The sequence below is a fragment of the Canis lupus genome, chromosome 1 (genome assembly GCF_048164855.1).
Source record: "Canis lupus baileyi chromosome 1, mCanLup2.hap1, whole genome shotgun sequence".
NCBI lineage: Eukaryota > Metazoa > Chordata > Mammalia > Carnivora > Canidae > Canis > Canis lupus.
The window spans coordinates 11,060,838-11,072,087 of NC_132838.1; positions in this window are offsets into that span (position 1 = coordinate 11,060,838).

Genomic DNA, 11,250 nt, shown 5'->3' on the forward strand with positions numbered 1-11,250 from the left:
CCTTCCGCCAGTGAGGGACTGAAACTTCATGCCAATGGCCATGTGGATGAGCCTTCTTGAAAGCATCCCCTTAAACCTTATTCAAGTCTTCAAAAGACTGCCAACACTGACCCACTGTAATATTTTAAAAAATGCTTTCCTGAGTCAGTTTTGAGGTGCTAGCTAGAGGCCAATCAATCCCTTTCTTGAGTGGCTATGTCTACACCCCAACTGCCCCTCTTATTGGGATCTCAACACTGAAACATCATACACCCACCTGAATCACACCAAGGCCAAGTACCAGACAAACAGGGACAGCTCCAATGCCCAGAACCCAAGGAAATGATTTAAACTGGCCAATCTTAAACTTGCTAACCCTGTGTCACTCATTTTTTCTCTCCAAAAGCACAGGGAAGGCCCTTGCCTCAGTTCTGTCTCTGTCTATCCTGTGACTCACCTGGTGCCTTCCCTGAGTGTCCCTGCATGGCATACTGTGTTCTCCCCAGGAAGCCAGGACTGACAAAAGTCTACAACACTTTCTAGCTCTTCTCTCTTGATCTCAGTGAGGCCTCACCATACCTCACTCAGTGTAATGTGGTCAAAACACAGACATCTTGACCCCAGCCTCTTGAGAAACCCTGGCTAGAACCATCTTGTTAAACTGTTCCCAGTTGTTAATTCTCAAAAATTGTCTGAGATAAGGAATGTTTGTTTGTTTTCAACTGCCAAGTTTTGGGATAATTTGTTATGCAGCAATGGATAGCAATTTCCAAGCTAACGTTCTTCAAAATTGGCCTGATATTTGGGTTTTAACCCCTCTCTGTTAAACTAGATTCCATTTGTCTCAAGGGTAATTTTCTCCTATCTCTCTCTCTCTCTCTCATATATATATTCTCCAGAAAGAGGAATATATCTGGCAAGAGAACTATGTTTCTAATTCAGATAAAATTTTATAAATGATATCTTTGGAAATGATTCATCCATACATGTGCTTCACAGATTTTTATATAATCAAAACATTTTGCCATAATTTGATTTCACCACAGTTCAATTCAATAAGAGTTAACTGAGTGAAAAGTGCCTGCCTAAAATTCTGGCTGGAACAGATGGGAATACAAAAAAAAAAAAAAAAAAGAGAGAGAGAGAGAGAGAGAGAGAGAGAAAAGAAAAAATGCACAATTTCTGATCCCAAAGACATAATAGTTTAATCAGCTAGTTCTCAAACGTTATTGGTAAACCTGATAAAAATGCAAATTCTTATGCCCCACTAAGATTCTGATTCCAAAAGGATCTCTAACAGACACAGAAATTTAGGTTTTTAAAAGGTTTCTGAAAGAATTTGGTACAAATGCAGACCAGATAATTCCTGAAATACCACTTTATCTTAAGAAGCATATAGGGATAGTTTTTAAGAGTTAATTTAATATCAGCAGAAACAAATCTAAAATATGTATCATTGGATTTATTTAAAGATAAATCACACCTTCAACAATGCAATGGCAAGGCTACAGATTTGCATTAAAAAACCTGAGTCTTTGTGAGTCTGTCTTTCTCTCACATTGAACAAATTATTTTATTTCACTGGGCCTCAGATTCTTTACCTGTAAAATGAGGGAAATGGATTAGCTATGTCCTTAAAATACTCTTAATCTTTAAAATTAAATAAATTGGGAAAGCAAGTGGCTAGATATCAGTGTACTATTTTGGTCACATTATCCTAAAGGATGATATTTTATATCCTGAATTTTTCTTCCTCAGTTTTTTAATACAGGCAGACCACAGAGAAATTGAAGGTTTGGGTCCAGACCACCCCAATAAAATGAATCAAGTGAATTTTGTGATTTCCCAGTGGATATAAAAGGTTTTTTTTTTTTTTTTTTTTTTACATTATACTGTAGTCTATTAAGTGTGCAATAGCATGATGTCTAAAAAATGCACACGCCTTAATTAAAAAATACTTTATTACTAAAAAATTGCTGAACATCATCTGAGCATTCAGCATGTCATAATCTTTTTAGTGATGGACGGTCCTCCTTGATGCTCATGGCTGCTGGCTGATTAGGGTGGTGGCTGCTGAAGTTTGGGATGGCAGTAGCAGTTTCTTAAAATAACACAGCAATGAAGTTTGGCACATCAATTAACTCTTCCTTTCACAAACAATTTCTCGGCAGCATGCAATGCTGCTTGATGGCATTTTATCCACAGGAGGCTTTCAAAATTGGGGTCAATCCTCTCAAACCCTGGCTCTGCTTTATCAACTAAGTTTACAGAACATTCTAAATCCTTTGTTGTCATTTCAACAGTCTTAAGAGCATCTTCATCATGAGTAGATTCTACCTCAAGAAACCATTTTCTTTGCTCATCCATAAGAAGCAACTCCTCATCTGTTCAAATTTTGTCACATCATTGGGCTCGCTCCACTTCTGATTCCAGTTCTCTTGCTATTCCTGCCCTATCCATGGTGATTGCCTCCACTGAAGTCTTGAACCTCCAATTTGTAAAAAAAAAAAAAAAAATTGCGATTTGTGAAGCACAATAAAGCAAAGGGTAATAAAAACAGGAGTGCCTGTATACAAAATTTAGTGAATCATACATCATTCGCATGATTGTTAAAAGAATTAAGTGAGACAAATTATGTAAAGTTGCTTCTTAACCCTAGAGAGCTTTCCTTGAGTAATCCCCTAAGCTCTGCACTGAGGGACTGCCTGCCTCTTCTCACTTACCTGTCACAACTGTCCTTTGACATTAGTGATTTTCCAAACCCATTTTTACAGATGAGGACATCTGTATTCAGAAAAGTCATATAACTAGCCCAATTCCTCACAACAATTTACAATATAGCCTCAGAGCAGGACTCAAACCCAGGACTACCTCACTCAAAAGTCTAGGCTATTACAGGAAGAGAATCATTTTTTATCCTGCCTTTTTGGTGATTAACAATCACTTGATGTGCTGACTAAGAACATCAAATTTCTGATTTCAGACACTTGGGTGGCTCAGTGGTTGAGTGTCTGGCTTGAGCTCAGGTCGTGATCCTGGGTTTCTGGGATCGAGTCCCACATCGGGCTCCCTGCTACAAGTCTGCTTCTCCCTCGGCCTATGTCTCTGCCTATGTCTCTGCCTCTTTCTCTGTGTCTCTCATGAATAAATAAATAACATCTTTAAAAAAAAAAAATCTGATTTCATCTCAGTTCCTGAATCTGCATTTCCAGCACAGGGAATTACCAAATGCCTTGGTGGCTCTTATCACCAAGGACATAGGAGAACAACACTTTTGTCCATCTTTTTTTTTATTTTTTATGTTTAAAATGATCACTAACAAGAAAGATGATTTTCATCTTGCTTTTGGGTTTGCCTGAATCCTCTGATAAAAAGCTCTGGCCCAGGGTGAGGCATGTGTCAGCGGGATGGCCCTGTTCTTTCCTCCTGAGTCTTCTCGATGGCCTGCGTGGCAGCCAGCTGCTGGGAAATGGCTCAGTCTCATCCCCAGCGGTCCCTAGATAAATAGCTGAACTACCACATTCGTTGTTTTTGAATTCCCTCATTGTCTATAGGAAATCTCTGGCTAGCTGTGCTGGAAAGTCTGGAAACAGGTCAGCAAGAGAGGATCCAGGATTCCTTTCTGCGGTAGTCAGCCAGCTTGCTTGGTGCCTGGCTGGCCTCCAGGTTTTATAACACAAGGGGTGCAGCTCTGAAAAAGTGCAAACATCCTAGAGATTTCTCACAACGTTTCGATTTTTATCCATTTTCCCAGTTCCTGAGTCATTACTAATCTCTCCATCCTCATCAATTTAAATGTGCTTTTGAAAATAATGGGCAGCGAGTGAGATATAGAGGATCCTTCAAAGACATTTAAACCCTATGAAGTAATGATTAAAATACAGAAAACAACTGAAGTAATAATTCCTAACTATTATGCCTCTTCATTATGACTTTTCTGTGCATAAGATTAGATAAGCTCCATTTGTCTGGTAATTTTTTTTTCCCATAGAGGATCCCCCAAACAGTGCCTGGCACAGTGCACTATCGTGTGCTTAGTGAATATTTACTCAACAAGTGAAGGAAATAAAGTTTAACACATTTCTGCAGATATAAATACTCTTTTAATATATCATCAATCGTTGATAGTTCCAGACTGAGAGGGGTCGTAGTAGTAGGTCACTTAAGAGAAAGAACAGCACCTTTCTCTCCCGCATTAAAATGAAAGTTGGTATCCTGGGATAGAATTGGCCTAACAAAGATAAAATCAGGAAATTAATTTTCACTGCATCCAGCTTCTAAACCCAAAGTCAAAACTTTCCCTTGTATGATCTGAATCCATCTCGCATTCATATTTTATTTAGTCTTTTTTCACGATGTTTTCAAAAATAAATAAGCCATTAAAAAAATCAGGTTATTTCACATATAAATCCAGATTTCTGGCTTTCTTGGCAAAAATCAGACTAGCTGCCCACTTGAGGCCTATATTCCACATGATGACCATTATCTTGCTGACTTGGCCCCCCTGCATTATCCGGTAAGACCGTGTGGAGCAATGGTTAGTGTTTGGCTTGTTTGAAGGATCACACAATCTCTGCTCAGTAAGTGTCTCTGTTACCACTGGCATTAGTGCATCAACATCACCTTCAATATTATGATCACTATGTACTAACTCTGGATAGGACTATGGCTGGGGACTTCTGCTATAAATATTATAACATCTTTCTCCCTCCTCACTCCTTTCTCTGTAGGGCTCTAATCTTTGCTACTCAACATTCTAGCTACTAATCACAAGTGGTATTGAATGTCCGAAATGTGGACAGTGCCCTTAAGGGACCAAATCTTTAACTTCATTTAATTTTAGCGGATTTTAATTTAAGTAACCACACGCAGTGACAGACTGCTGTGGACAACACAGCTCTCGAACTTCACTCACAGGGACCTTTTTTTTCCTCCATCAAACAGCTCTCTGGATCTGAAACAAATTTACGTTCTATTGTAAGTGGCTGGCAATATTTTTAAAAGGTTAGCTCTCTAAGGGTAATTTGCCAGTTTTGCATGATCAAAATGGCATTTAAAAATATGAATCCCTTGCATCCCCTTCCCCACCCATCATTCTGAGGTAGGATTTCATACTGTGTATTTTTAAATAAGCTCTTCTAGGTGATTTTTATAACAAGGCAGATTTAATAAATCCTACCAAAGAAATAATTTTCCAAGGGGGATAAGGAAGAGGAGTCAGCTTGCATTATTCAAGCTGTGGACATTTTTGAACAACATATGCCGACCTCCCACCCTACCTCCTGCCATCCCACCCACCTCAACCTCTATCGCCTCTACTACCCACCTTCAAATCCACTGCTTTCTCTATGCCTCTCAGGGGAAGCATGACCCTCTGATATGTCATTTTACAGTAGATACTTTTTAGATATGAGCCTGCTCTGTTCTCTGATGATGATTGATACCCCAAACCCACAAATGTCGGCCCCTGTAGCAATGTTTGGACTACTTAACCCTGAACTTCTTTCCATCACTGTGTGAGTCATGATGTAACTCTGACCATGCTGTGCAATCATTTTTTCTTTCCTGAGACTTTGATTGGGAGTTCAAAAAGGATAATTTATTCCTGTCTGATGGTAGAATCGAGGCAATATAAGCTTGTGCTGAGGGATAGCCATATTAAGTCCTATCCCCATGACAGATCTGGTAAAGCTGATCCTCCAAAATTGAAGGATGAAGCAAAGGCTCAAAAGCAGAAAGAGAAGTCTCCTGGCCTTGGATGTGTGGAGAGAGGAACCTGACTTCATAGTGGCTTTCCAGTGAGGATGTCTACTGTGGGGAATGGCAGCTGGATCTGACCAGGTGACAGCTAAGAGGGAAGGTTACTGGCTAATATTATACAAGAACAGCTCACCACTAAACTGTTTTCTCAGGAATCTGTAGAGAATTGCAAGTTGGCCACTCACAGATCCAGGACAAACTTCTCTGCTACCTTGCATTTCATCAGTTTGCCCCCAAAACATACAAAACAAGTTCTACCCTTCCCACATTGTCTTAATTTTTCTCTCTTCCCCATCTTATACATTCTATTTACCTCATCGTCTCACGTGTGAATAAACAGTTAGCATGCAAAATAGTCAAGCCAGCCGCAGAAGAAGCTACTTACGTGTCTCTGGGCTATTACACAACACCAACTCTTACTCCAGGTGGGCACTGAGCTCCTGTTAGCCTGGGGATGTGGCAGTCCCATATTCAAATAAACCCTCAGAGACATTCCCCAGGTGTGTGGGCAAGAAAAAGATGAGAATGCATGCCTTAGAACAGTGACTCTCAAAATTCGGTGTCCACCTCAGCAGCAATTGAAAAGTACAGATTACAGGGCCATACACCCAGAGATTCTTAATCCATAGAGTTAGGACAGATTTGAAAAACTGGAATTTTAAACAGCACCCTGGGGGTGCCTGGGTGGCTCAGTGGTTGAGCGTCTGCCTTTGGCTCAGGTCATGATCCAAGGGTCCTGGGATTGAGTCCTGCATCAGGTTCCCCACAGGGAGTCTGCTTCTCCCTCTGCCTATGTCTCTGCTTCTCTCTCTCTCTGTCTCTCACGAATAAATAAATAAAATCCTTAAAAAAAGATAAACAACACCCTGGTCTTTCTGATCTACAGGGGTTTAAGAATTTTAATTTGAAAGCATTGTCCTAGAGGAAACATTTCAGATAATAATAAAGGTGCTTGGGGTGTGCATGTATGCATGTGTATGTGTCTGTGTGGTGCGAAGGGATGTGGTTTTTTAACATCAGAGGGGGGTTTCTCACAACCCTAAAGCCATATTTCCCTCTTATTGTATTGTAGTAATTGACTTACTGCCACTTGTGTCTGGAAGTCCAGCCCAGGCTCTTATTTGAGGGGGGGGGGGGAAGCTGGGCTTAGGGATGTCTTGGGTCAAGCAAAGAGAAACAGATCCAGTACCTGGTAAACAGAAAGCCATGTGTGAACTAAGTGGGTAACGGCTGGCTCCGGAACTAACTGCCAAGTGGTGACAGAAAGTCCAGGGGATAATTTAAGTCTCTGTTTGAACAACTACCAATAATATGCACATGCTTTTTAGAGTCCGTGAACCAGGATGAGGTTTCTCACACTCAGTAGTATGAACATTCTGGGTTGGATAATGCTTTATTTGGGGTGAGGGACAGGGTTATTCTGTGCACTGTAGGATGTCTAAAGCATCCCTGGCCGGTCTACCCACTGGATGCCAGCAGTCCTTCATCCCCCAGGGGATCAAAAATTTCTCTGGATGTCCATTGTCAAATTTGCCCCAGGTTGAGAACCACCAGTATGAGACAGGGGGCAGGGAGAGGGGAATAGCCCCATTCAGGGCTCCCCTTGAAACGTTCACCTTGCCTAAAATTTTCTTTCACAGTAAAAGCAAAACCATATGTATGCAGATGTGGTAGTAAGGAAGCCTCCCATTTATGAACACAGGGTTTTAGTGGGCTTATGGGGAAGCTTCTTTCCTCAGAATTTGTCTGCGGTATTTTTAAATTTGTATAAATCCAGTTACAGCCATACAGACTCTTGTACAGCCAGATAAACAAACTCAGGGCAGACACAGCCACATCTTCATTAGCAACTCTGCAGGCAAATTCCCTGTCATTTTGAGATGTTTTGTATTCAAAGCAATTGCAGAAAGAGTATTTCTAGATCCTACTGCCTGCCTTAAATCTGTGCTTTTGTCTTTATTATTGGTGTGGCCTATTACTGCTGGCCAATAGTGCAATAAAATTTGCAGCTTAAGTTTGGTGTCGGTTTCTGTACAATCACAGCTGCTATCTCTCCAAACTCCGGGGAAAACACTAGTCCTAACAGTACTCATGGATCAATATAATATACATCCGGCCTTGGTGTTCAAGAAATCTGCATCTGAGCTCTCAGAGCCAAAACCATCTCCAGGAAGGGCTATGCTAGAGAAGAATAACTAAGTCATCCCCAGATGTGGATTGGGGTTCTGTGTGTGGTCAGTTTCTGAAAGCACAGCAATTGCTTCTCACATATCTTTGCCCCAATTACTAAGAGTCCACCACAATAATAAATCATGGACAAATAAGATTTCAGTAGAGGGGTTTTAGGTAGCACCTTGGCTTGTTTTGCTGCTTGTGTTTTATCTTTCTATAAGGCCAAGTAGTATTTACCTTATGTTCTAAGGCTCAGAACTTGGAATTTACCTACCTATAAGCATAAAATTCTTGCAGAAATTCTCCTTAAAATGTTGGCCAACTTCCCAGTCTTAGTTTTCATTTGAATTAAGTCACCCCCAGAAAGTTCCAACTACTGATTGTGCGGTAACAAGCTTCTCAGCACAGTTGGAGAAAGTGTTTCTGATTCTGCTCAGAACTCAGCAACCTACTTTAGACATTTATGACTTTTTCCTCTTCTGCCATAAAATGAGGGTGATAATTCATGTTCAACATTCTACACACCCTCAAGACAAAGTGCTGGGCTCTGGGTTAGGTGATGAGAATAAAAAAAAAGAAAGAAGGAAAGAAAGAAAGAAAGAAAGAAAGAAAGAAAGAAAGAAAGAAAGAAAGGAAGGAAAGAAAGAAAGAAAGAAAGAAAGAAAGAAAGAAAGAAAGAAAGAAAGAAAGAAAGAAAAGAAAAGAAAAGGAAAGGAAAGGAAGGAAAGGAAGGAAAGAAGAAAGACAGGCAGGCAGCTCCTACCTTTGGGAATCTAGTCCAGAAAGCATCATCTCCTTTCTAAGTAGGGTGGCTGGGGATAGGGCTGGAAGATATTCAAATAAAGAAAACAAATTTTCATAAATTCTTTGAAATCACAAGCAAAAGCTCATGTAGATTTAAGAACATTTTATATAGTGGGAAATTCCCGGAGTGATAGACTGTACTATTCTCCACTTATATTAAAATAAGATACTGCTCCAGGATTCTGAATTTAGCAGCTGTTGGCATATGTGTCTCTTGCCACACTCATAAAGATTTTTAATGTGCAATAAAGTAACATATAGCTCATCCCTTCTATGGTTGGATGCATTATTTATAATTAACTAACTTTGTACCATCTTCATGTGTGGAAGAAGCAATAATAGGAGCTATCCATTTTTAGTTCACAGGAAACAAGACTCTATTTATTTTTCATAGTGCAATTTACCTACCACCCTTTCTGCCAATGATCTGAATTGTTTAGCTATAGTTCTTATTTATTTCAACACACTCACAACTGAGAGATGATGCCTGTTCAAAGTGAATTAGCCTGAAAGCTAACCTGAAAATACTGAGAAGTTAGGTGTATCTTGCTTCAGTGCAGGTGCATGGGGTAAAATTGAAAGACCACCATGTCTGTACCTGATTCGTTCATAGGTAAAATGAAATGATCATACTGATGAGGATAAATCTGAAAGAAACATTGGATGGGAGTTAAGATATTGGCCTGGCAGACGTTAGAGATCATTATAATTCTCCATGATTCGCTTTGCCCTAGCATCATGAAGAACTCTGGATCTAGAGAATGAAAGAACTCCCATCCACATGTTTTGTTCTGAGAAATGGTCTGCATATTTACTCACTGTATTTACTAACACTAATTCCTAGACAGCTTCCAAAGCTCTCTTTTGGAAAAAAAAAAAAAAAATTACAGGAATCTCTGCATTTGGGCTCCTTTTTCCCTGAGCTCTACTCTCTCCCATTAAGGAGGCTGGAAGCCACTCTGGGTCACAGAAGGGACAGTCCAGACATTTGCAGGAAGTTCTGTCTTTGGGGTTCAGAGGACGGCCCTTGTTTCAGAATGAACCTCTGCGACCCTGCTCTATGGGAGCCCAACTGTTAAAGGTACAACTCATTTCAAACACAGATGCAGAACTTACAGAGGGGATTGAGAGACTGCTAATGACCTGAAGGAACTTTGACTATAGTACAGGAGTAAGCACAAAACAAAGGACCTAAGGGCTGGATATAGATACAAATCATAAAGTGCTGGAGTAATTCATTCTAACTTGAAAACCTAAGAGGTATTTTTAGAGGAATTTAAGCATCTGAGCAGAGATGAGGATGATAAAAGAACTTCAGTAGTCAGAAAAATCGCAACTGGTCACTGGGCAGAGGACCCATAGGGAAAAAAGGGAGATATCTTATATCTAAGATAAATTATTTGAAATTTTTTCTGCTAGTAATGGTCTACCATGTAGTCATGAAAAGAAATGATCTAAGCAAGGTTTTTAATGGACGAACCTGTCCATTTTAGCAAAATGGAATGGAATTGGAGGGGTATGAAGGTATCACCAATCCCCAACTGGGGATAGGCTTGTTTGTTGATGAGGCTTGATATTTTACCGGGTTGCTATGATTCCTAAGTTACTGTAATAGTGGAGATCAGACCTTGGGTTGGCTCACGCTGAAGCGCAATCTCAGATATCTGTGAGAAATTCCATATGTCGAATACAACAGGATTCACAACTGCTCTAGCGTTTCTGAACCGTGGAGTTGCATGCAGGTGTCATAGTAACCGAGACACACTGTCTCCTGCTTGTGGGTCTTTACCGAATTCCCGTTTTCATTTCTTTAACGAGGAAGAGATCCCTTCCCCTTGTTTGTCCCACACCGCCTCATATTACACTGCCGGATAAATTATTTCAATCAATAAAACTGATTAGCCTTTTTGTTTTCCTCTGATCTTTAGCATCTGTGCTCCTGAAGTCATTCTCCTATTAATCTGGTATATTGACTTTGCCTTCCTAAATGACAGCGACCTCAGCCAAGCTGCCTCTCATCCCTTCTTCCTCGTCCACTGCTCCTCCTCACCTGACATCCTACAGCATTATCCCGCCTGTCGCCGCTTCTATCATTTGTAATCATGCCCGGGGACTCCTGTCTCTCTCCCACCCCCAGCCCGCCAGTCCTCTCCCCCGGTAACCAAAGGGAAGGAGGACCATCAGTAGGGGACAGTCAGTAGGGCGAGGTCTTCAGACCACTGCACTTCTACATTTCCCCGCCTCGAGGTCCGATCCCCACCGCAGCCCGGAACTCGCCGGAGACACGCACCGACTCAACTCGCTTTAGGATCCAGGGATGGGACGTTCAGCCCCGCCCCGGCCCCGCCCCGACCCCGCCCCCGCCCCCGCCCCGCCCCGCCCCCTGCCCGGCTGCCTGAGTCCCCATCTCTCTCTCTCTCTCTCTCTCTCCAGGAGCCCCGGCCCTAAACCCCGCCCCCGTCTCGCTCCCGCCCCGCCTCCGGCCCACGCCGCAGTCTCTCTCCCTCTCCCGGGTCCTGAGGCCCCGCCCCTGGC